The following is a 24,635-nucleotide window of genomic DNA, read 5'->3' as shown; positions in this document are numbered from 1 at the left end:
GTCCAAAAGGCTTGGTTATGTTGTGATAACATGTAACCACAAGATTTCTGTGAATTAAAACAAAACTTTGTTTCTTACTCAAGCGACACGTGTATGGTAGTCAGCTGATCATGCTACATTGCCTCCACTGTGGATGCCAAGTGGGCAGAGTCATCACTATTTGGAATATTATAGTCAAGGCAAAGTGAAGTTGAGTTAGTTCTCAAGGAGTTCTCATTTTAGCAATTAAAACTTCCAGCCCAGAGCAATACTGCTGTCACTTCCCCTCATGGTCTTGTGGCCATCACATGCTTTGTTATGTATGGAGTGAGTGCAATCAATCTGATATGGTTTAGCTGTGTCTCCACCCAAATCCCATCTTGAATTGTAGCTCCCATAATTCCCATATGTTGTGGGAGGGACCTGGTGGGAGATAATTGAATCATGGAGGCAATTTCCCTCATACTGTTCTCATGGAAGTGAGTAAGTCTCATGAGATCTGATGGTTTTATAAGGGGTTTCCCCTTGCACTTGGCTCTCATTCTCTCTTGCCTGCTGTCACGTAAGACATGCCATTCACTTTCTGCCATGATTGTGAGGCCTCTTCAGCCATATGGAACTGTGAGCCCATTAAACCTCTTTTTCTTTATAAATGACCCAGTCTTGGGTATGTCTTAATCAGCAGCTTGAAAACAGATTAATACACAGTCTTACCTTGTCCTGACCTGTTCCCTGACCTGAAGGTCAGATGAAGAACTAGAATAGTTGGCAAATAGCAGAGACCATCCCAGAGACTGAGTTTCATCCCAGTCCAATAGGGCCTGTTGTTAGCCACAATAGAGTTCACATAATTGGAATCATATACATAAAAGTCTGCTCTAAAGCATAGTGCATTTAATACTATTATTGTGATTGTTATTATTATTGACAAACCAAGAGTTAATGCTATGAGTTGCTGACATTAGATTGTAAACTGTATTGTCCTTGCACAACTGTCCAAATAGCTGCAGTTTTCCTATTGAGTTTAAGGATGTATGTATGAAGACCTGGGGGAAGGCAGTAGACTGTTCCACTAGTTTACTGCTTGGAAGGTTTATTTTAGTACATTCTAAAACTAGCATCTACAAGACATATTAAGTGACTAATAAATGATATTGCATAATCTCCTGATATTTTACTCCTATATCTGTTTGGGAGGCAATGTAATCTAGTAGTTAAGAGCATGGGCATTGAGTAGATCTCATTTAGAATCTTTCTTCTAAAAAATGTTGACTGTGTGTCTTTTAGTATTTAGGTTAACATCTGATACTTTAGTGTCTTCATCCTTATGACAGAAATAATATTTACCTCATAGGTTGTTTTGAGTGTTAAATTCGATTTTACAGACACACACTCTCACACACACACATTATACAGTCAACTCTTGAACAACATGGGGTGCTGACACCACCACGGTTGAAAAATTAACATACAATTTTTGATTTGTCAATAATTTAACTATTAATAGCCTACTGTTGACCTTATTAATAACATAAACAGTTAATGAACACATGTTTTGTATGTTACATGTATTATATACTGTATTCCTACAACAAAGTAAGCTAGAAAAAAGAAAATGTTATTAAGAAAATTGTAAGGAAGAGAAAATATATTTACATTAATTAAGTGGAAATGGATCATCATAAAAGTTTTCATCTTTGTTGTCCTCATCTTGAGTAGACTAAGGAGAAGAAGAAAGAGGAAAAGTTGATTTTACTGCCTCAGGAGTGGCAGAGGTAGAAGAAAATCTATGTATAAGTGAACCTGTGCGGTTCAAACCAATTTTATTCAAGGGTCAACTGTGCATATAATCTCTTATGGTTGCGTGTCTGTGAGGTGTCTTTGTGGTATGTTTGTGTGGTTTGTGTGTATTTGGGTATCAGGGCGCCAAGCTCATAATTAGATCTTGATATATGGTAGCTAATAATATGGAATGTGCCCTTCATAACAACTCATTAAGGAAGGAATTTTTGTTACCCTAGTTTTGCCAGTGAGTAAGTTAAGACTCAGAGGATTTAAGTAATCTTCCAAGGATCATGATACAATTAATGGAGGAAACTGCTGAGTGCAGTCAAGGAAAAGAAGTAAAGTGAAGGTTCCAATAAGGAGAGGTAATTGTAGGTTTCATTGTTTGCTGTGAATGTTTGAAAAGAATGAATCCTAAGAAAAAGCCATTATGTTTCAAGATGAGGTATCTTTATTGCAGTTTGAAAATGCACTTTTATCAAAGAGGAGTGGGAATAGGGTCAAAGGGTGGTCAAAATGGTGGTAAAAGATAGGATCACAGATTTTTTTTTTAAATGTTTGATAGTCAAAGGAGGAATGGAAGAAGCTGAGGCTACAGAAAGATATAGGATAGACTGAGCATGTCTTAAAACCAGGGAAGAAGAAATTTTAGATACATGGTAGAGAGTGGCTAATTAGAGGCATGTAGAAAGATAGAAAATAAGGTTAAGAGCACAGATGAAAAACCATTTTCTCTGACACATGAGAGAGAGAAGAGTGGATAAATGTAGAAATAGGCATATTTTGAAGAGTAAGGAAGGAGACAAGGGGGAAGCCTACTGTAAGGTAGGCTCTAGTTGTTCAGTGCTGGTTTGCTTTTTTGCACTGGGAGAACTGGGTTCGTTTGGGAGTTGAGAAAGATGATAGAAGACTTGGTAGCATGTCAGATAGTCAGCAATGGATCTAAAGATTAATGGCCACTGGAAAAGTTAGAACTAGATTTTAGAAGGCCCAATTAGTACTATTCTTCGTATTTCTCCCAAAGTTTGTGCGACACAGAGTGAGAAATGGGGAACAGTGATTTTATAGATAGGGAATGGATACATCAGAGGCTTGAGGATACCATAAAGACTGCATTAGGAGGTGGCAAAGCTTGAAAGAGAGTTAAATGTTCCAGAAGTTTCTGATGGGCTACACAAGGTACAGGCATTTAAGTGTTTAGAGATCAAGGTTTAGGCAAAATGTGGTAGGTATAGAGAATAAGAACAATTGTTTACTGAGACAGGGCTAGGAATCAAGTTGTCGGATACTATTTCTCAGGGGTGGGGCTGAGATAATGATCTTCAGGGTGTATCCAGTGGGTGGAGATAAATATCTCTCGATTGAAAAGGATGAGGAAAGGTGAGGTCAAGGGATCAGGAGAGGGGTTGGTTTGGGTTTTGGAAGCCGTTTACATAGAGAGGAAATTTTCCAGCCGGGAACTGACGCACAAATTATGGAGGAGGCTTTTGAAATGAAAGTCAAAGCCTGTGAAGATAAAAGCAGTCCATTTCAGAATAGTTTTTTCATTTATCCTTATAGTTCTCCAAGGAGAAAATCTTGAGGCCTTGTAAGAGAGAATAACTATGGTCCTGGTTTCATCATGAAGAAGGAAATTAGCTCTTTTCCCATTTAGAAAAAAAAAGTGCAGCTTGCTGCCAGCATTCATTTAATTTTACATAAACATGCTCTTTGAGGCTGAAGTAAATCTAATTTTCAATGTGAAAATAAAATACAAAAACTGTTCTTGGAGTTATTTCTAAACAGAACTTATCTCTAATCCTAATGTAACAGAAATGTAAATGATGATCAGTATTTAGTAGTTTTTTTTTATTTGGTAAATTTCAAAGCACAGAACAACACAAAGCAGAACATCATATTATACACAAAAATATTCCGTTTCTCTCCACATCTTGCTGTGCTTGTCATTGTGTGAGCAGCAAACTTGCAGTGACCAGTTGGATTCCACCCCCCTGATGTTGGTGGTATGCTCTTGGGGAAATGTCTTCCAGACAGGCAAAGAAGAGTGACATCATCAGAGTATGGACGGCCTCAAAGACATTGCAGCTATGGTCTGTGATGTTTTTCCAGCATTCTTTCAATCAATGTCAGTCTGAAGTTTACATGGCTAATTGTGTGCTCAGGATTGTCCTTCTTGAACAGGATGTAGGAGTCTAGCACTGTAATTTTTAGAAGGTAGTGAAAGAATTTCTTATACCAAACATTTGATCTCAGTTGGTTAAGAAGTGAGCATCTGATCAGCCAAATCCACTGCTCCCATATTCTTGTTGTAATCCACAATGGCACATGGCTCCTTAGTTTTCTTTCCATTTCTGCTGTCTACTTCAATCACAGTATCATGGTTGATATGGTTTGGCTCTGTGTCCCCACCCAAATTTCATCTCGAATTGTAATTCCCATGTGTCGGAGGAGGGGCCTGGTAGGAGGTGATTGGATCGTGGGGGCAGATTTCCCCTTGCTGTTCTCATGTTAGTGAGTGAGTTCCCATGAGATCTGATGGTTTAAAAGTGTATGGCACTTCCCCCCTCCCCCTCTCTCTGGCCACCATTAGAAGAAGGTACTTGCTTCCCCTTTGCCTTCCACCATGATTGTAAGTTTTCTGAGGCCTCCCAGTCATGCTTCCTGTTAAGCCCGCATAACTGTGCATCAATTAAACCTCTTTTCTTCATAAATTACCCAGTATCAGGTAGTTCTTTATAGCATTGTGAGAATGGACTAAGACAATTGTGGAATGTTGACAGCATTGTCACCTCCTTCTTCTTGGGGTAAATGCTGCAGCCACAAGTGCTACTGGCGAGTATTCTCAGGGCAAATGGGAAAAGGTTTTGAAGAAAAGCACAAAAAATTAATATAAAAAATTGAGAGTATTGGGGATTTATTCCCTTATAGATTTGGGATGTCACAAGGAAGAGTGGGATAACTCATTAGAGGGTTAGAGAAGGGTGAGGGAATTAAATTGGAGCAAGGCCTGTATGAAGAGTTTTTGGGTTAGTTAGCTGGAGGGAAATAGGGAAGCCAGCACTGTAGCTGTGCAGGAATCCAGGTATAGAATAGTGGCTCTAAGGATGGACTGTTATAATAAGAAAATTAACCATATATTCAGCACTTATGAAGTGCTAGAACTGCACTACACCTGCTGTGTGCATTATCTCATTTCATACTTAAAACAATCTTAGGAAATAGGAATGGCTATTCTCCCTGCTATTTAGCTGCAATAATGGGAACTTAAGAGATATGACAAGTTTAAGGTAAAGAGCTTAAAGATTCTTTTTAATCACTCTGGTGTATTACCTTTAAATCTAAACCTAAAAGGTAGATTTGTAGACTCATTGGACACTGAAATAATAGTGTAACTGGCAGGATCAGAGTAGTCAGGAAGAACAGCTAAGTTTTGAGTGAGCAGCAGAGGGAGCTGAACACTGGGGCAGAGTGTGTGACATTTTCCTCTGTGAGGATCATCTGGAAAGAGGGTTCACTCCAGTGGAGAGAGGGGGGGACTGAGAGCCAGGGGCCAAGGGTTCCTATCCTGTCCCCCATCCCCATCTATCTATCTAGGGAGCAACACTGTGACAATCCCTTCTCCAATGTGAGCTCTCTACTTCCTCTAAATCTAGTGAGATTAGCCTAGATTGGTAGTTCACATTTTCGAGTTAAAAAGCCATCCATGGTACACTAATTTATACAATAAATAAGGCTGAGGAGTGAGGCTAGGTGGGAAGGAGAGGGTGGAACTTTATTAATTGATTCTGGTTTTCCCTCCTCATTGCTTCACCAGCACCTCTCACCCACCCCCACCAGGGTGCCTTTCTTTTTGGCATCCAGCAAACAAACCACCAAACACTCTCAAGGGGTCTTTTGACAGTTTAAAAATCACTGGCTTAGATTTGTCTTTTCTTCTTTCCCTGTATGGCCCCTTCACATCCCAACTCTTTTCTTTTTTGTTTTTCAAGATAGCCCCGATTATGATCATGCCCTTGTGACCACTGAGGGCACAGTGACCTAGGAATCTGGATATTTGCATTTTGACTTTGTGTCTGGCAAGACTTTGTTCCCTGCATCTCATGAGAGCTGGGAGTTAGCACATCCAGGGATCTTATGCTTTGAATGCCTTCACTTCTTTTGGGGCCATTGAGACTAAATAGCTCCAATTATGGAACAAGGTGATTTGGATGAACAGTAACAACTATTTTTTTTTCTGAATTTATTTTGTTCCTAGGAGACCTCACAGTATCTAGATGAAGACTCTACACACATGCGCCTGTGAGCGCACACACACACACACACACACACACACACAGCTCCCAGCTCCAATTGGTAAAAATCATGTTTACTAGGAAGGAGCAGAGCGTGATGGCAGAGTAGGATTCTCCAGTGATTGTCCCTGAACAGAAAAATTGATTTGTAACGATTACCCATACAGGAAAAATCTTGACAAGAGCTAAATAAACCAGGTAAGAGTACCTAGTTTAAAAATAATAAGAAGAAAATATATATTGAAGAGGGTAAAAAAGACAGTTTTATATTACCGACAACCCCCTCCTCTAACCCCAGGCAGCACAGCTTGGAGAGAGATAGATACCTACTTGGGAGAAGGCCAGGGAAGCAAGTGTAGGACGTTGCCTATACCAGAGGCTAGAGTTATTAGGAAGAAGGTGGAGATGGGGTGACATTGGTCAAAGGAGACATAATTACAGTTAGATAGGAGAAATACATTTCAGCAGAACTATTATACAGCAGGGTGACTAGAGTTAATGATGATATATTCATTTTTATTCTGAAAAAATATCAAGGAAGTGGATGTTATGTGCTCTTGCCACAAAAATGATAACTATTAGTTGTAATGCATTTGTTAGTTAGCTAGGTTTAACCATTCTTCAGTGTAAATGTACTTCAAAACATCAGATTGTACAAGATAAAAGTATGTAATGTTATCTATCAATTAAAAAATAAAATAAAACATTTAAAAGTAAATAAATAATCATGTTTCCTGTGCTCAGTGCTGAAAAGATACCTGTAACCTCAGAGTTAGCCAACAACAGGAAATGTATTAGTCTGTAGGGATGCCGTAACAAAATGTCACAAACTGAGGAGCTTAAACAGCAGAAATTTTTTCACTTCTAGAATCCAAAATCAAAATGCCAGCAGGTCTGGTTTCTCCCAAGGCCTTTCCCTGTAGCTTGTAGCCAGTCTGTCTTCTCACTGTGTCCTCATCTGGTCTTTTCTCTGTGTACATGGCCTTGATGTCTCTTCCTTTTCTTATAAGGACTCCAGTTCTATTGGATTAGAGTCCTTCTCTTATGACCTCATTTGACCTTAATTACTATCCTAAAGGCCATATTTCAAAATATAGTCACATTGGAGATGTTAAATCAAGTCTAGTCTAAAGCTGCCTCCCTACATATTTTAAGTTCACTCTAAAGGTTTCTCTGTACATCGTGAACTATAACAAGTGGAGGTGTAAACAGACCATAGCCTACACTTGTGCCAATCACTGAGTTTTGGCCAATCAAATGTAGCCAACTGCTCGAATTGTGTTCAAATAAGGCAAAGGCTGAGCCATCACCAATCCAGCTGTTTATGCACCTCACTGTCATTTTCTGTACATCACTTTACTTTTTCTGTCTATAAATTTTCTTCCACCACATGGCTGCGCCAGAGTCTCAGAGCCTACTGTTGCTGGGGAGGCTGCCAATTTGCAAATCATTCATTTCTCAATTAAACTCAACTTCTTTTAATGTAATTCAGACCAAGTTTTTCTTTTTTTCTTTTTTTTTTTAAATCAGAAATCAACATATACATTTTGAGGAGACAAAATTCAGTCCATGATGTTCTACCCCCAGACCCTCAATATGCATATTCTTTTCACATGTGGAGAACTATAGACTTTTGATCTTCAAGACCCTGGTATTTCATAAAATGTTAGTAAGTGTTTCTTGAAAATAAGATTCCCTGATCAACCAGACACGGGAAACTCTGGGTACTCCATTTCTTTTTGAGGAATTCACAATACATTTTATTTTTAAAGGTTCAATTACATTTTTTTGCAATATGGAAAGTTTTCACTTTATTTAACTCAATTTTTCCAAAACTTAACTGGCTACAGTTTATTTATCATGTTATAGAACACTTACTAACGTCTAAAGGGTGCCAGTGTTTTCTTGAACATTAAAAAAAAAATAAGGATTTACTCTAATTTTCCAGACTCATCACCAAAGGAGGTCATTGAATTTTTGGTCTTCTTCGACTGCTCAGAAGTTCTTTATCACATTGAACAGAACTCCACTGGGATGTGGCCTCCAACATTGTAGTTCTCAGCAATGGAGCCCAACACAACAAGTCTGCACCCTCTTTTCAAGTATAGCCCTTTAGACCTGCAAAGGCAGTTCTAGAGTGCCCTGTCAAGATCTTTTTTTCTCCAGATGATTAGATCTCTTAATGTTTCCCCTTATAGTACATAGTCTTATAAGTCCTCCCTATGCTGACATATTAATACAAGTTTGCTTAATCAAAATGAAACACCAAGTAATAATAACCAATTTTACTATTTCCCTTCTCTGTTCCAGGCAGTGTTCCCCACACTAGAGATACAGAGTTGAAAAAGACACACAGGATCCCTACTTCATGAAGCTTACTTTCTTGTAGAGTAAGAAAAAAAAATCAAGAAATATGAGATGATTTCAGATCCTGACAAGTATCTTAAAAATATGTATCATGATATTGAGATAGGAGATAACATGGAAATTGGGGGTGAACTGGATTGGGTGACTAAGGAATACTTCTCAGAGAAGGTGATATTTGAAGGACACCTTAATTATGAGAAGGAGCCAGTCTGGGAGTGCAAAAAGCTCAGGTAGTGAAGAGGGAATAGCTGGTGTGGTAACACATTAAATGATTCTGTTTTCTTCAATTCCAGCATTATATAAAATGGCTGTTTTTTCCTTAAAACATTCAATTTGGAAATCAAGCAAGTTGTAGCCCGTATCTTCTGTAACTAGGCAAAATGTCTTATACTGAATTCTACATGGCATTGAGTTGAAAAATTCTTCCATCTAGTTTCTTTTTTAAATCACCTTTTCTTTTTCCTTGGTTCTTTCTTCTTATTTTTTATTGCAAGTGTTCCTTCCAGTGATTTCAAGTGGAGTCTCTGTCCAGGAGTTTATAGTCTCAAACTTCCATTCAACATCTATTTATTCAATTCCTGTTATGTGCCTCACTTTTTATCATACGACTTTTAATTCATTTTTACGACAGCATTCATTACTGACATACTGACTATATGACATTGCCTATTTATTTATTTGTATATTATTTGTATCTCACTACTTGAATTCAGCTTCCACAAGACCAGGCTCTTGCCTGTTTTTAATTTGCCTGTCTAGCACCTCACACAATGCATTGCCCAGAGTAGGAACTAGGCAATAAATAATTGCTAAATTAATAAATAGCCCTAAGATTCCACAACATTAGCCAAATTGTAGAGTAACTCACAATTCATCCAGCATTCAGGAGAGATCATGTCTTTTCCTTTAGTGGATTAAAACTAAATAAGTAAACTTACCTCACTGGAACTTAAAATAATTAAACCAATTTTTATTGAATTTAACTTCAATAATAAGAGGAAACTAAGATGTTTAACACATTTTCTTTCACTTCTCCCCCGATGACTCATAATAATGTTTAAGTTGAAATAATTATTATCTGAGCATGCAGAGACCCCTTTGCAGAGCTGCTGTTAGGAGAGAAGGCCAAAGGACAAATGTATGCCTTAGGGCTGAGGGAGAACCATTGCCTACTCCCCCTTAGCTGCTACCACCACTGCATCAATACAAGGAATACACCAGTCCTAGCAGTGCCCGGACATAGTCTATAAAAAGATTTATCAGCTTATCAAAAGGCTTTATTAATTAAGGTTGTATCTACTTACTTAAAACATGGATACTGCCTAAATGTAGCATGTCCAGATCAAATGGCCCAGGGTAGAAAGAAAAAAAAAAAAAGGTCATGAGAAATGACTCTAGTAACTTGAGGGATTTTGTTTTTAATGGAGAAGAAAAATTTGAGAATGCATTAAGTAGAAGTAGGGATATGCATGTTATATGACTAACTGGGTGAGAGAGTAAAAACCTGTTCTGTGGTGAAAGGCTCTGAAGGTTGAAAGCATCACAAATGTAGCTGTGGATTTAAGGTAAGCAGAGCTGCCTATCAATCAGATCTCTATAGCAACATTCATGCTTCATCATGAGGTGCATTTCCTTTTTGTGGAAAATCCTGTAGATGCTGGTCCACTAGGAATACTGCGAAAGAAATCAGAGATGATTTAGATGGTCTCTGAGTTCTCATTCAACTCTGAAAACCTGTGGTTATACCCAAGTTAAACTCAGTCAATGTATTGTGGATTCAAAAGACTTTCCTTTGCTCGTGTCTGATATACAGGCATACTTTGCAGATGTTGCAGGATCGTTACCAGAGCACAAAAATAAAATGATTATTGCAATAAAGCAAGCCACACAGATTTTTTTTGGTCTCCCAGTAGATATAAAAATTATGTTTACACTGTACTCTAGTCTATTAAATGTACAATAGTATTATGTCTAAAAACAATAGACATAATTTAATTTAAAAATCTTTATTGCTAAAAAATGCTAACAGTTATTTGAACCTTTAACAAGTTGTTATTTTTTTGCTGGTGGAGGATCTGATGTTGATGGCTGCTTACTGATCAGAGTGGTGATTGATGATGGTTGGGGTAGCTGTGGAAACTTTTAAAAATAAGACAACAGTAAAGTTTGCTGCATCAATTGACTCTTTCTTTCAAGAAAGATTTCTCTGTAGCATGCAGTGATTTTTGATAGAACTTTACCCAAAGAACTTTCAAAATTGTCAATCCTCTCAAACTGCCACTGTTTTATCAACTAAGTTTAGATGATATTCTCAATTTTTTATTGTGTTTTCAACAGTGTTTACAATATCTTCATCAGCAGTAGATTTTATCTCAAGAAACCACTTCCTTTACTTATTAATAAGAAAAAACTCATCATCCACTGAAATTTAATCATGAGGTTACAACAATTCAGGCACATCTTCAGACTCCAATCTAATTCTAGTTTTCTTGCTATTTCCACCACACTGCAGCAACTTCCTCTACTGGTCTTGAACCCCTTGGAGTTGTCCATGACAGTTTTATTCCCCTTCTAAACCCTTGCTAATGTTCTTTTGGGCTTCTCCCATGAATCACAGATATTCTTAATGGCAAATGGAATGGTGACTCCTTTGCATAATATTTTCGATTTACTTTGCCATCAGAGGAATCACCATCTATGGCAGCTATATTCTTATGAAATGATTTTCGTAAATAATAAGACTTGAAAGTCAGAATTAGTCCTTGATTCATGGTCAGCAGAATGGATGTTGAGTCAGAGGGCATGAAAACAACATTCTTCTTATACCTTTCCATCAGAGCTCTTGAGTGACTAAATGCATTGTCGATGAGCAGCAATAGTGTGAAAGGAATCATTATTTCTAAGCAGTAGCTCTCAACAGTGGGCTTAAAATTTTCAGTAAACTGTGGTAAACAGATGAGCTGTCATCTAGGCTTTGTTGTTCCATTTATAGAACATAGATGGAGTAGATTTAACAATTCTTAAGGGCAGTAGGATTTTCAGGATAGTCAATGAGCACTGGCTTCAACTTAAAGTCACCAGCTTCATTCTCCTTTAACAGGGGAGTCAACCGGGCCTTTGAAGCTTTGAAGCCAGGCACTAACTTCCACTCTCTAGCTATAAAAGTCCTAGATAGAATTTTCTCCCAATAAAAGGCTGTTTTGTACACATTAAAAATTTATTGTGTAGTGTAGCCATCTTCATCAATTATCTAAGGCAAATCTTTGGGATAACTGGTTGCAGCTTCTTCATCAACACTTCATTTTGCATTTTTATGCTATGGAAACGACTTATTTCCTTAATGAATACCCTCTGCTGGCTTCTAACTTTTCTTCTGCAGGTTTCCACCTCTCTCATCCTTCACAGAATTAAAGAGAATTAGGGCCTTGCTCTGGACTAGGCTTTGGCATAAGGAAATTTTGTGGTTGGTTTGATTTTCTATTCAGACTACTCAAACTTTATATCAGCAATGAGCCTGTTCTGTTTTCTTTTTCTTTTTTTCTTTTTTCTTTTTTTTGAGATGGAGTCTCGCTCTGTCGCCCAGCCTGGAGTGCAGTGGTGCGATCTCGGCTTACTGCAAACTCCACCTCCCGGGTTCACGCCATTCTCCTGCCTCAGCCCCCCGAGTAGCTGGTACTATAGGCGCCTGCCACCACGCCCAGCTAATTTTTTGTATTTTTAGTAGAGACGGGATTTCACCGTGTTATCCAGGATGGTTTCAATCTCCTGACCTCGCGATCCACCCCCGTCAGCCTCCCAAAGTGCTGGGATTACAGGCAGGAGCCACCGCGCCCGGCCTTGTTTTCTTTTTCATGTGTTCATTGGAGTAGCACTTTTAATTTCCTTCGAGAACTTTTTATTTGCATCCACAACTTGTGCTATTTGTTGCAGGAGGCCTTGCTTTTGGCCTGTTTTAGCTTTTGACATGCCTTCTAAGCTTATTGAATTTAATCATTTCTAGCTTTTGATTTAAAATGAGAGATGTGCAGCCGGACGCGGTGGCTCATGCCTGTAATCCCAGCACTTTGGGAGGCCAAGGCGGGCAGATCACGAGATCAGGAGATGGAGACCATCCTGGCTAACACGGTGAAACCCTGTCTCTACTAAAAATACAAAATGTTTGCTGGGCGTGGTGGTGGGTGCCTGTAGTCCCAGCTACTTGGGAAGCTGAGGCAGGAGAATGGTGTGAATCTGGGAAGCGCAGCTTTGCAGTGAGTCGAGATCGCTCCACTGCACTTCAGCCTGGGTGACAGAGCGAGACTCCATCTCAAAAAAAAAAAAAAAAAAAAAAAAAAAAAAAAAAAAAAAAAAATAATAATAATAAAATAAAATAGTAAAATGAGAGATGTGCAACTCTTCTTTTCACTTGAACACTTAGAGGCCATTGTAGGGTTTTCAGCTGGACTAATTTTAATATTGTTCTTTCTCAGGGAATACGGAGACCCAGGGAGAGGGAGAGTGATGGGAGAACAGCTACTCAGTGGGGCAGTCAGAACAACACACTTTTGTCAATTAAGTTCACTATCTTATATGTCACATATCTTATTGTCACATATCTTATATGATACAATAGTAGTATCAAAGATCACTATTACCATACCAGATATAATAATAATGAAAAAGTTTGAAATTTTGTGAAAATTACCAAAATGTGAAACAGAGACACAAAATGAGCATATTCTATTGGAAAAATGGTGCCAATAGACTTCTTTGACACAGGATTGCCACAAACCTTCAATTTATATAAAGCACAATATCTGCAAAACACAATAAAATGAAATGCAGCAAAATGAGGTATTTCTGTAGTGACAAAGGCTCCTCCTAGACCAACCCTAGTCAGGCTCCTTTGAGTCCTCTTCTCACCTAGGCCTAGAGAAACTGCAGGTTCTCAACACCTAAGATTTTGTTTATTCCTCCCCATATTTACCAAAATGCACTAAGAGTTCTGAACAAACCCTAGCATAGTTTCCAAAAGCTCAAGGTCACATCCCTAGGATGACTCCAGCCTTCCATAAAATGCTAGCCTGCAAAAGCTTAACACTGCTGGGAAAATTTACTTTGTTCCAGCCAAAACCTGGTGATGGACAGATAGACCCCTAAAACCCCTCTTCAAGCAGTTACTTTAGATAGCTTGCAATTAGAAATCCTTTCTCTTCCCTTTAAAATATAAACTCAAAACTGTTTCCTCAAGGACCTGAGCACTGTCTCTTTGAACTGCAAGCCTTCAGGGAGATACCACTTCTTGTTCTCAGTCCCCATGAGAGGATAAGGGTCTTACTTAAGTGGGAGCCTCACTTTATCTTGCATGTCCGCTCCTGTCATAAAAAAAGTTTGTTTCTTCTTGGAATAAGCACCAGTTAACAAACCCAGCTGGCCTGGCCACATTAACTAACTCCTCTTGCCCTGATCTTTGTGAACTTTGACCTTCTTGACTGCTCAAGCCCCTACTATTCTCTACTCTTGATTCCTCGTCCTCTTCTTAAAACACTCAGTCACTTCTGTACAAATCGAAGTTGAGTTTGGTTTATGCTGGGCTATTTCCCTATAGCAACAGTATTACTGATAAAATTTTTTCTGGCCACTTGAATAGTATCAAGCTTTGTTTAGTTTTGACAATGTTTTATTAGTAACTTCTAAGTGAGAGAAATGCAAAATAGAATTTTGGTACAGGTGGAAATGTTAGATGTGTTATTGCCAAAGTTCAAGCAGTGGATCACAATCAGGACTTAAAAAACTCCATGGGAAGCTGAATGTATTTAAGATTGTTAGAATGACAAGTTAGGAGTGTCAGTAGAAGCTTCCCCGGATATGGTGATACACTCTGTGATGGTGACATTCACTTTTAAAAAATCTGTCCTCTCATGGTATTCTCTCCCACCTGCACCAAAGCATCATATTCTGCCTTGCAATAGAGATTTTTCCTGAGTCTTTTTGTGTAGGTGATATTCTACTCGATACATCAATGGTAGTGAAATTTCTGGATCAAAGTATCTATATATCTATAAACGTTATATCTTAAGTTTCTGAGTTATAATTGAAAGACAGTCATCAGGGTACCTACAGATTCCCTTAAATTGTATGCACAATATGAAGTATATGTGAACATCTGTATAATTTGCTGGCTTTTTATTAGAATCTCAATGGGGTTTCTCTTTAATCCCAAAACATGTCCTAGACTTTAAGATCCTGAGAATAGGGTCGTATATAATGTTAGGTTTTGAAGTGAAGGCAAGAGTTAAAGGCAGAGAGAGAGAGAATTGGTGGTTCTACAGCAATGCAGGTTTATTGCTGGTGCAACCTGCGGAAGTTGGGTACCAGCTTAATGCCAGAGCCAACTGCCACTTACAGGCTGGGGTAATTTATAGGCCTGGGTAGGAGGGGTCTGGGCAATATGGCTTGCTGCCTGTGAAAATATTGATAAGATGTTTATATGATCCGATGGTTTGGCCCTTTTTCTGGTGGGATGTGGTTAGCGTGTTCCCTGGACCTTTGCCTAGCAGGATATAATAGGAATGTTCCTTCAGTTGGGCCTTTGCCCAGCAGGGTGTGATAAGGATGTTCCTGTGCTTTGGGGTCAGGTGGCTAGGCAGGATGTTTCTCATGGCCTGAACCCCCATGGAATGTTTCAGTCTGACCAAGGTCTGCAAAATGGAGGGGGAACTTACAAAATGGTGCAGTTTGGACTAACGTATAGTTTTCTGTAATACAGGGCCATGCACATAAATGTTAGTAAACGGCAAGGAAAACAGCTTTGCAAGACATAGTATTTGGGGCAAAGTTTTTCATTCAATAAGACAACGTACCTGGAGTCTTTTTTATATACTTGTCTCCCTCTTGTGAGGTTTTACCATTTCTTCTTACCGTAAGTTTCCTTGTCAACCTTGTCAATTCCTTGTCAAATGTCCTCCTCTCAACATTCTGAGGTCTGAAATGAGAATGGAAAGGAGTAGATAGAACTCCAAAATATTTTGTGTTTTAAATGGAGAGAATGTGGCATTTGTGGGAAAAGGAATAAAAAATGTCTGTGAGTTATTAAAGATGGTGCTGGAGGATTAGAAAAGGTTGCATCAGTGTCATGGGATGTTGTTTAACTCTGATCTCTAGGAAAAGTGAGCCATCCCTCAGTGTTTTCCTTCCAACTGCCCTGGTTGCCAGGTTAAGATGACTGATGACATCAGGAGCTTCCATGCTCCTGTTTGGAAGAGTCAATCCATGTGGGTATTTGGCAGAGCGTGTGGACAGTGGCTTCTTCTTAAAGCATTCTCACTCTTTTTTCCCTTCTTCCTATTTTTTAATTGACAAATAAAAATTGTCTATGTTCATATTATACAATATGATGCTTTGAAATATATATGCATTGTAGAGTGGCTAAATCAAGCTAATTAGCCTATGCACCACTTCACCTACTTACCATTTACTTGTGATGAGAACACTTAAAAATCTCTCAGCAATTTTCAAGTATGCAATATATTGTTATTAACTACAGTCATCATGATGTACAATAGATCTCTTGAGCTTATTCCTCCTAACTGTACTTTGTGTCTTTTGATCAACATCTTTTCAATTCCTCTCTCTTTAGCCTTTGGTAGCTACCATTCTACTCTCTGCTTGTATGAGATTTACTTTTGAAGATTCCACATATGAGTGAGATCATGCAGTATTTATCTTGGTGTGCCTGACTTCTTTCACTTAACATGATGTAATCCACATTCATTCATATTGTCCCAAATGACAAAATGTCTTTCTAATGCTGAATGGTATTACATTGTGTGTACATACCACATTTATTGTGAATAATGCTGCGATGAATACATGACTGCAGATATCTCTTCCACATACTGATTGATTACTCCAAATTCTGAATAGAGATAATGGGGTTGGTCACAGCCATAATCCAGAATCAAAGATGGGACAGATCATGCACTTCATGCCTGAAAGACTTAGGTTTTCCCACGAGGAGTGTGTGAAAGTAGGATTAAGGAGATTTTGAAGAGTGGTTGGACTGAACTGGAGAGAAGCTGGTGTTACATATGAGAGTTGGTATTTGGGACCTGGACAGAATTAGATGCTGAATAAGGATACAGAGCTACCTGTATTTATCTGTAGAGACATATCTTTGCTGTTATATGTTGTCTTTCCAGATTCAGGCTTATGACCCAGGATACTGGGTGTGGTGGTAAAATCTTATCATCATTTCCTAGAACTCCCAAAGACCAGAGAAGCACAAGGTCATCAGTCTGCAGAAACCAAAGCCCACAGCTCTTCTCCAACATGCTAGTGACAGACTTCACAAAATAAACACAAACTCTCCTCCAGAAGAAAGTGAAACAAATTAGTAGTGAGAGAACTCATGACATTTGTGTTAATCAGAATATTTAAAGATAGACTGTTTTCAGTGTAGTAGAACAACTTTTAAATTTATTTGCAATATAATTCTATAAAAATTGTTTAATTCAAATAATGAGATATTTCTGGCTGAAATAAACATCACATAATAAAGCACAATATGTAACAATAAAAATCATATCATATGAAGAAGAATTGTCTAGGAATTATGAAGCTTTAGTTAGTGTATTTAGAAAATAAATTCCCCAGAGATTTTACATTTATATACTCAATGGTTGTATATTGCAGTAAAAAACAATAAGTTTTAACAAACTGGTGTAAAAAATACAATGAAAGTCAAAGGATTATAATTAATAGCTTAATACATGCCAGGTATTTTAATAGCTTATTTTGAAAATGTTAATCATATAATTATGGTATTTCATTTAAGAGAGATTTGTAGTTTAAAAATGTGATATTTATAAAAAGGTTTGTGATAGATGTTTTACATGCTATATATGTATATGTTAATTTTTCTCATGATTTTTCATTAAAATAGTTTTTTGTCTTTGTGCCTATTGAACTCACATAGGTGCATGGAAGTTCCCTAACATTTCTATAAATGTACATGTTTTACTGAATGTTTCATCTTTGATATAGAAAACCTTAAAGAAAACCATCTTAAAGAAAAATTATTAAAATTTAGTAGTACTTTTTAACTTGCCTTAATGCATGATATTTTAAATTATTAAACAGGACAAGGTAATGCTTCCATTTTGAATACAAATAAATATTATAAATCAAAATGCTTTGCTGGAAAAACCCATGATGCATTGATACAATAAAAATGAAATGTCTTGTTAACTTTAAGAGATGGGTGTTATTATAACACCCATCTCAGCTGGTTCTTTGCTACTAATGACATTGTTGTTTAATGGGTTTGTTATAATTTGGCCAAAATTTTAAACTATGAAAAACATCCTTAAGTTTTTTTTCCACATTGGAAAACATTTTTTTAAAAAATAATAATGGGAAATGAGACAGACCCTGAGATAAAAGCCTTGATGCAGGAGATGGATTGGGGGGAGAAAAAGAAAGCATGAAAGAAAGAAATCAGGCTCTATGAACCCTGGGACAATACTGAAGGAAAAGCACTGCAACAGAAAATGCATTCCTGATGATGGCAAATGATTAGAAACATATAGGTAAAGGTAATGGTAGCTTGCTTTCTTTCTTTCTTTTTTTTTTTTTTTTTTTTTTTTTGAGATAGAGTTTTGCTCTGTTGCCCAGGCTGGAGTGCAGTGGCACAATCTTGGCTCACTGCAACCTCCACCTCCCGGGTTCAAGCAATTCTTCTGCCTCAGCCTCCTGAGTAGCTGGGACTACAGGTGCACGCCACCACACCCAGCTAATTTTTGTATTTTTAGTAGAGACGGGGTTGCACCGTATTGGCCAGGCAGGTCTCAAAACTCCTGACCTCGTGATCCGCCCACCTCGGCCTCCCAAAGTGCTGGGATTACAGGTGTGAGCCACCGTGACCAGCCAGGTAGTGGTAGCTTTTCAATGTAAAAAATGGGACCTCCTTACAAACTCCAATTCCAGTTTTATGTAGGAGATGAAAAAAACTAAAGTATATGATGAAATGGGAACCATGAAAAAGAAGTGAGATTATTTGGGCAATGTCTAAGAAATAGGAAAAGTGAAAAAAGCTAAAGAGTAATAATAGCACAAATACAGAGAAGAAAGAGCTGAAGACATGAGTACTAAATTAACCCCAAAACTGTATAGGACATGGTAGCATCAGAGAATATGGAATTGTGTAGTAAAGAGAATACGGAATTGTGTCATAAAGAAATTGGGTCTTTTCCAAAAAAGGATTTGGCCTTTATTCTTGACTTCTGAGATGTAATTTAAGTCAGAGTGTCCTTGTTTAGAGCAGCGTCTGGCCACAACAGATCTTAGGATGCGGCTGGCCACACCTGACAATTTAGGGTAGGGCTGTTCATACCAGAGAGACCAACAATGTAATTTAGGGTGAGGGCTCCAATTGACCTGGAGACTGAGTTCGACCATGTGGGCAATCAAGCAATCAATCAATCATGCTTTTGCTATAAAGCCCTAATAAAAACTCTGGACACCAAGGCTTATGGAAACTCCCTGGTTGGTATTACTCCATGTGTATTGTCACACATTGACGCTACACAGAAAGTAATGTGTGCTGACTCCACAGAAAGAGGACAAAGCAAGCTTTGACTTCCCCTGTCCTGTGTCTCTTCCTTTGACTAATTTTAATCCGTATCTTCTTGCTATAATAAAATATAACCATAAGTATAATAGCTTTCAGGGAGTTCTGTGAGTCCTTCAAGCAAATTGTTGAACCTGTGAGTGGTTATAGGAACTTCCGAATTTGCAATTTGTGTCAGAAGTGAGAGCAGTCTTGTGAAGGGCTATGCCCTTGATCTCCATAGTTTGGCTAACTCCAGATAGGGATAATTACTGAATTTGGGAGTAATGTGGGATATGGGAACAATTTAGGAAATGAACATGTGCATAATTTAAATATCAATTAGAAGCAAAACAAATACAATAAAATGCAAACAACAGGAAAGTGCACTTTTTAGGGCATAGAGCAAGATAGTAAATATGCTTTGTGACTGAGGTCAGCAGGAACAGCTGGGAACAGTTTTAAGAGTCTGAGAAAGGCTAAAGTACAGAATCAACTAGAAATTTGAAAGAATTAAAGGAACAAGGAGACAATTAGTATAATGAGCAATGAAGAAACAAATTTCTTAAAAGCCCTTGAGGACAGTTTCTGACAATTGATCAGGAACATCAGGACAACTCAAGTGGCTTGGCAAGGGCAAGATATTATAGCTGCAGGAACATTTTAGTAGGATATATGAAAAGTTGAAGAAATGAGTAGAGTGGAAATGGTGGACAGCACAACGGTGGATTAAATAGTGGAGAAGATAAGAAAAGTTCAGGAAATGGATGCGGTTCCATACTATAGGAGCATCTGGGATAGGTGAGCAACTGAGGAGTAGAAAGTAGCTGAGGGCAAAATAAGTGTGTGTTGAGGAAGGGTTGTAGATCTGGTCAGTGAGATTAGCTGACAAGCTGTGTAGCTGAGAAGAGCTAAATCAACAAAGAAAGAAATGGCACTGGTGGAACATAGCACTTTTCCAATTAGCTCAAAGAAGATGAATAGCATTTAGAAAGAGGGAAAGTTGATATAAGGACAGTAGAGAGAATAGACATTTGCTGATATGAAAACAGAGTACAGAAAAAAAGTGAATGGAGGAGCTTGGAGACAGATATGGTCTATAAAATTCCTAGGAATTCTAATGTGCGTATGAAGCTCTACTCTAGTTCTCCATGAGGTGACAACGGGGCAGTGAGGAAATGAAAGCATTTGAAGTGAGGGAGTAGCTAAATGAGTAAGAGCTGTGCAAGAGACAGAATGATGGAAGTGACATGTAAAGCCAGAGCAACGACGAAAGAACAAATGGTGAGGCCACAGAAGATAGAGGGAGCCGAGGAACTGGGAACATTTAGTAATACAGAAGGGAAAACTTAGATTACACGCCAGATGATGAAAGGAGCCCGAGAGGCAGGACTGGCCCAATTAGAAGAGGCTTGAGTCATTGAAAAATGGGGTAAAGCCTAAGGCAAGAGACTTACAGGAAATGGTATAGCTGTGAGAATTAGGCAGTTTGGCCCCTGAAGGCCAAGAAGGAAAATAAACCAAATGATCTTAGGAGATACAAGTCAGTAAAAGAAGAATATCTGCCTTCCAGAAATAACAACTTAGAAATGACAGCAAGAGGGGAAAGTGAAAGAGACAGTGGCAGTCAAGGCTTCTGGAACCAGAGAGCATGAAGGGCTGCATCTCAGAGTGCAACAGAGCTCAGAAGGTATGAAGAGAAGGTGTTGGCACAAGGCCTCATGCACTGTCTGCAGACCCATGAGCCAATTAAACCTTTCTCTATAAATTACCCCATCTCAGGCACTTCTTTATAGCAATGCAAGAACTGACCTAGCTCAACTGTTTATATAGTCAATAGGCTTGTGAAACCCTGCCTACTCTAAGAAGCCTTCCTGGATTAAGAGGAAAGGGCTGGAATCTGTCTTGTCTTCTTTCTCTTAACCATGACTGTGCTTGTTTGAAATGTTGTTCAGTCCTTTTCTGTATTCTTTTTGGTTTGTGACATTCATGCTTCCATAACACACTTTATCAACCTACTTAATAATTCTGTGTGTCATGTGTCATGGTAAGTCACAGAGATAGAATCTGTATCCATCGGATTTGTATAGACTTATTGGTAGCAAAGTATGTAATGACGGGTTGGTTCAATTGTTTGAGTATTTTTCTTACCCATGTCTCTTTTCTGAGACAGGAAAGAAATAGTCAATACAACTAGGTGTTCCCTCACTCTCCTGTGAGTGTGACTGATATATCCATGTGTCTTTTGTACGTTCAATGAATTCCCTGCAGGTTGTCTGGGATATCTGTGTTTAATTCTGGAGCACGTGAAGGGAACATCAAAGTGCCATGGAAGTAAATCTAGGCCCAATCTGGGTGGATGATTTTCTATGAGTTCCTCTACCAGTGGAGGCTGATCCAGGATATTGTGACAACACAGTACCCTTTCTAGAAGAAACTGCTACCTTATCATTGATAATAAAGCCTGTATCACTCTCATTTTCAAATATAACCATAAAAAAGTTCACAATTTGCCAATGCTGTCAGTGCTGTTAGTCTTTACAACAACACTAAGAAGTGATAACCTGCATTTTACACATGTGGAAGGTAGATTTCAGAGAGGATCAGGGATCTGTCCTAAGCAACATAGTAGTAGGTGGCATATTTTGTTGTTGTTGTTGTTGTTGGCAACTGTAGTAATACAGCAAGGGAAGAAACATGGGAAGATAAATTATGTATGTATGAACTGCATCCTCCAGTGATGCTTATTTCTGCTATTCTTAGCCCCTTGATCCTTAGTCAATAACAGACAAAGTAGAATTTAGGCCAAAAGTCATCAAATTAAGACAAATATGAACACTTTACAATGCTAAAGACTCCAATTACAATAAATACAGCCAATTTTATGATGCAGAACTATCAAGGAGAAGTGTTCAGAAACAAAATAATGATAGAAAACTTTAACACATCACTCTTAGTATTAGACATTCGCTTGTCAAAGGGGATAAAATATAGCTAAGTATATAAAAGTTTAAATAACATAACCTATCACCAACAATGTTGATGGCTGTTGTGAGACCCTGGTTCTTGTCTTCATAGTTTAAATGAATTGAAACAAGAGACACACAGCAAATGAGGTGCAGCATACGGCAATTTATTACAAAGGAAAAATAATATTTGGAAGTTAGGTGCAGAATAGACAGTACACCCTGAGAGAGACTTTGTTCCATTTTCTATTGGGTTGTTTGTTCTTCACTGTTGAGTTTATATATCCTAAACACTAGTTCTTAGTGGATATGTGGTTTACAAATGTTTTCTTGCAGTCTAGAGTTTGTCTTTCCGTCTTTTTAATAGGCTATTTAACAAAGCGAAAGAATTAAATAGCTTTAAATTTCCATAAGATACAATATGTAATATTTTAAGCTTAGTTTTTTTACTTAAGGTAGTGTGCTGGAGTCAGCTTACATCAGCCCTTGAGAACTGGTTTTCAAGTATTCAGGGAGTTTGCAAACTGATTGCTAAGGGCAGCTTGAATTTGACCACTGGAGAGTATTTACACTGCAAAAATGAACAAATGGTACAAATTAGGGCTTTTGCTCATGCTTCTTCCAACACTACTTGTCCCCAAAATGTATAACAGTCCAAAAAAATAGAATAATTTATATTATCTTTTTAATTTTTAGAATTATCTTAATTTTAGATAAACCTGTTTTAAAAATTTATTTATTTAACCTTATTAGATAAATTAGGAAACTCAAATTTGTATTCCCTTTACCCATAATTTATATATAGAAAAATAAACCTAACTGGATTTTTTTAACAAGAAATAGACACACCCATTCTGAGTACAGTACAAGTAGTAAAACAAATGATGATAAAATTGACTCAGAAGAAATAAAGATGAAATGAGTTTGTATTGGTTTTACTCCAATGTATGTTACCTTATAAAATTGAATTTAATTTCATAGCCATTATGAACAGCTAAACCATAGTGTTTCATCACTTATGGAAATGTTTTGGCAAATTAAGCAATGAAAACACTAACATTTGGCCAGGCGCGGTGGTTCACGCCTGTAATCCCAGCACTTTGGGAGGCCGAGGTGAGCAGATCACGAGGTCAGGAGATCGAGACCATCCTGGCTAACATGGTGAAACCCCATCTCTACTAAAAATACAAAAAAACAAATTAGCCGGGCGTGTTGGCGGGCGCCTGTAGTCCCAGCTACTCGGGAGGCTGAGGCAGGAGAATGGCGTGAACCCAGGAGGCGGAGCTTGCAGTGAGCGGAGGTCGCGCCACTGCACTCCAGCCTGGGAGACAGAGAGACTCCCTTACAAAAAAAAAAAAAAAGTTTAAAGTTTCACATAAGTGTATTTGTGGGCTTCTTATTAAATGTCACTACAGGTTGCTCAGATTAGTATAAGCATATACATTTGCTGAGACATCAGTGAGAGATTGGATCAAAGATGTTTACTTGGAAATATTGGGTGAATTTTTGGCAAAGATGGTTGCTCAGCTATCAGTTTCTAGTAACACCATAGCATGCTGACATGTGGTATAAAATATTAATTCATAGAATAAGTGAAGCTGCTGAGACATCTTCCACTATAACTTGACTAGTACTTGTGTAATTTACACATGGTGATGTAAATATGAAGGAAGATTTATTTTTTCCTCTTTGGCAACAAATGTGATTAACTCTGAGCTACCTAAAATTCTGAAAGATTACATTGTAAGCAAATAGGGTCTTAAACTGAAGTTTTGCGTAGTTATATACTTTGATACTGAACCTATGATGACAAGAAAACATGCTGGAGTGGTTGCCTAGATGAAAGAACTCGTACTAGAATATAAATCACTATTACCTTCTTGGAGAAAGTCTCACTATGGAAAAGAAAAGCAGTTGAACTAAAGTGTTCTTAATGACATTAAAAACTGAATTACATAAGGTTACAGCATTACTTCTTGAATACTATTACCTTTATTATGTAATATTATGGATGCTGATCTGAACAATAGTTACTGCCTTTTATAGCTTTTAAGTAGAAATGCTCTGTTAAATATTTCAACTACCACACAAATGTCCTGTTATGGCAAGTTTTGAAACCAGTTTGATCTCAGACTTTTAAGGATATGAATGAGCCATGCTTATTCACTTGTCTGAGATCTTCAGTATTTTTAATGATTTTAATACTTCCATTCAAGGAAAGAATGTAGAATGTTTTTCATGAACTAACGACAAAAATAAAAGTTAGATGCTTGGATGAACAGTTTCTACAAGTTCTTATGACATATGTAAATGATTCAACAATTAGCAATAAGTAGTAGTGGTAATTTTAATATTAAACATCTGTGAAAAGTCAGCAGCAAAACCTTACACATTTGTTTCCAATTTAAATTTTATTTTCTGTCAAAAGAATACTTATACATAAAAACTTTATAGAACCAGAATCTATTTCTTTCATCAGATGTAATTTGTTAACTGTAATTTTATACCACTTTTTTTAGAACTGAATACTAATAAGGATTGAAGATTAATTTTGAAAATACAGTATCACTTTCTTAATATCATCTAACAGTTTAAAATAGAATATCCTGAGCTTGCTGAAATTGCGTTAACATGTATTTTCTAAATTTAACATAAATA

The 24,635-nt window shown here is 37.7% G+C and overlaps 1 long non-coding RNA gene across 1 annotated transcript in view; it reads left to right on the top strand.

The window, feature by feature from the left end:
- The window catches only part of LOC131383666 (uncharacterized), a 132,778-nt gene that overhangs the window by 69,988 nt on the left and 38,155 nt on the right, over window positions 1–24,635 (top strand). The gene's annotated exons all lie outside the window — the stretch shown is intronic.

Source organism: Hylobates moloch, unplaced genomic scaffold (genome assembly GCF_009828535.3).
Source record: "Hylobates moloch isolate HMO894 unplaced genomic scaffold, HMol_V3 SCAFFOLD_6, whole genome shotgun sequence".
Taxonomy (NCBI): domain Eukaryota; kingdom Metazoa; phylum Chordata; class Mammalia; order Primates; family Hylobatidae; genus Hylobates; species Hylobates moloch.
The sequence above is the reverse complement of the archived record's forward strand: the minus strand, read 5'-3'. Positions and strand labels throughout refer to the sequence as shown.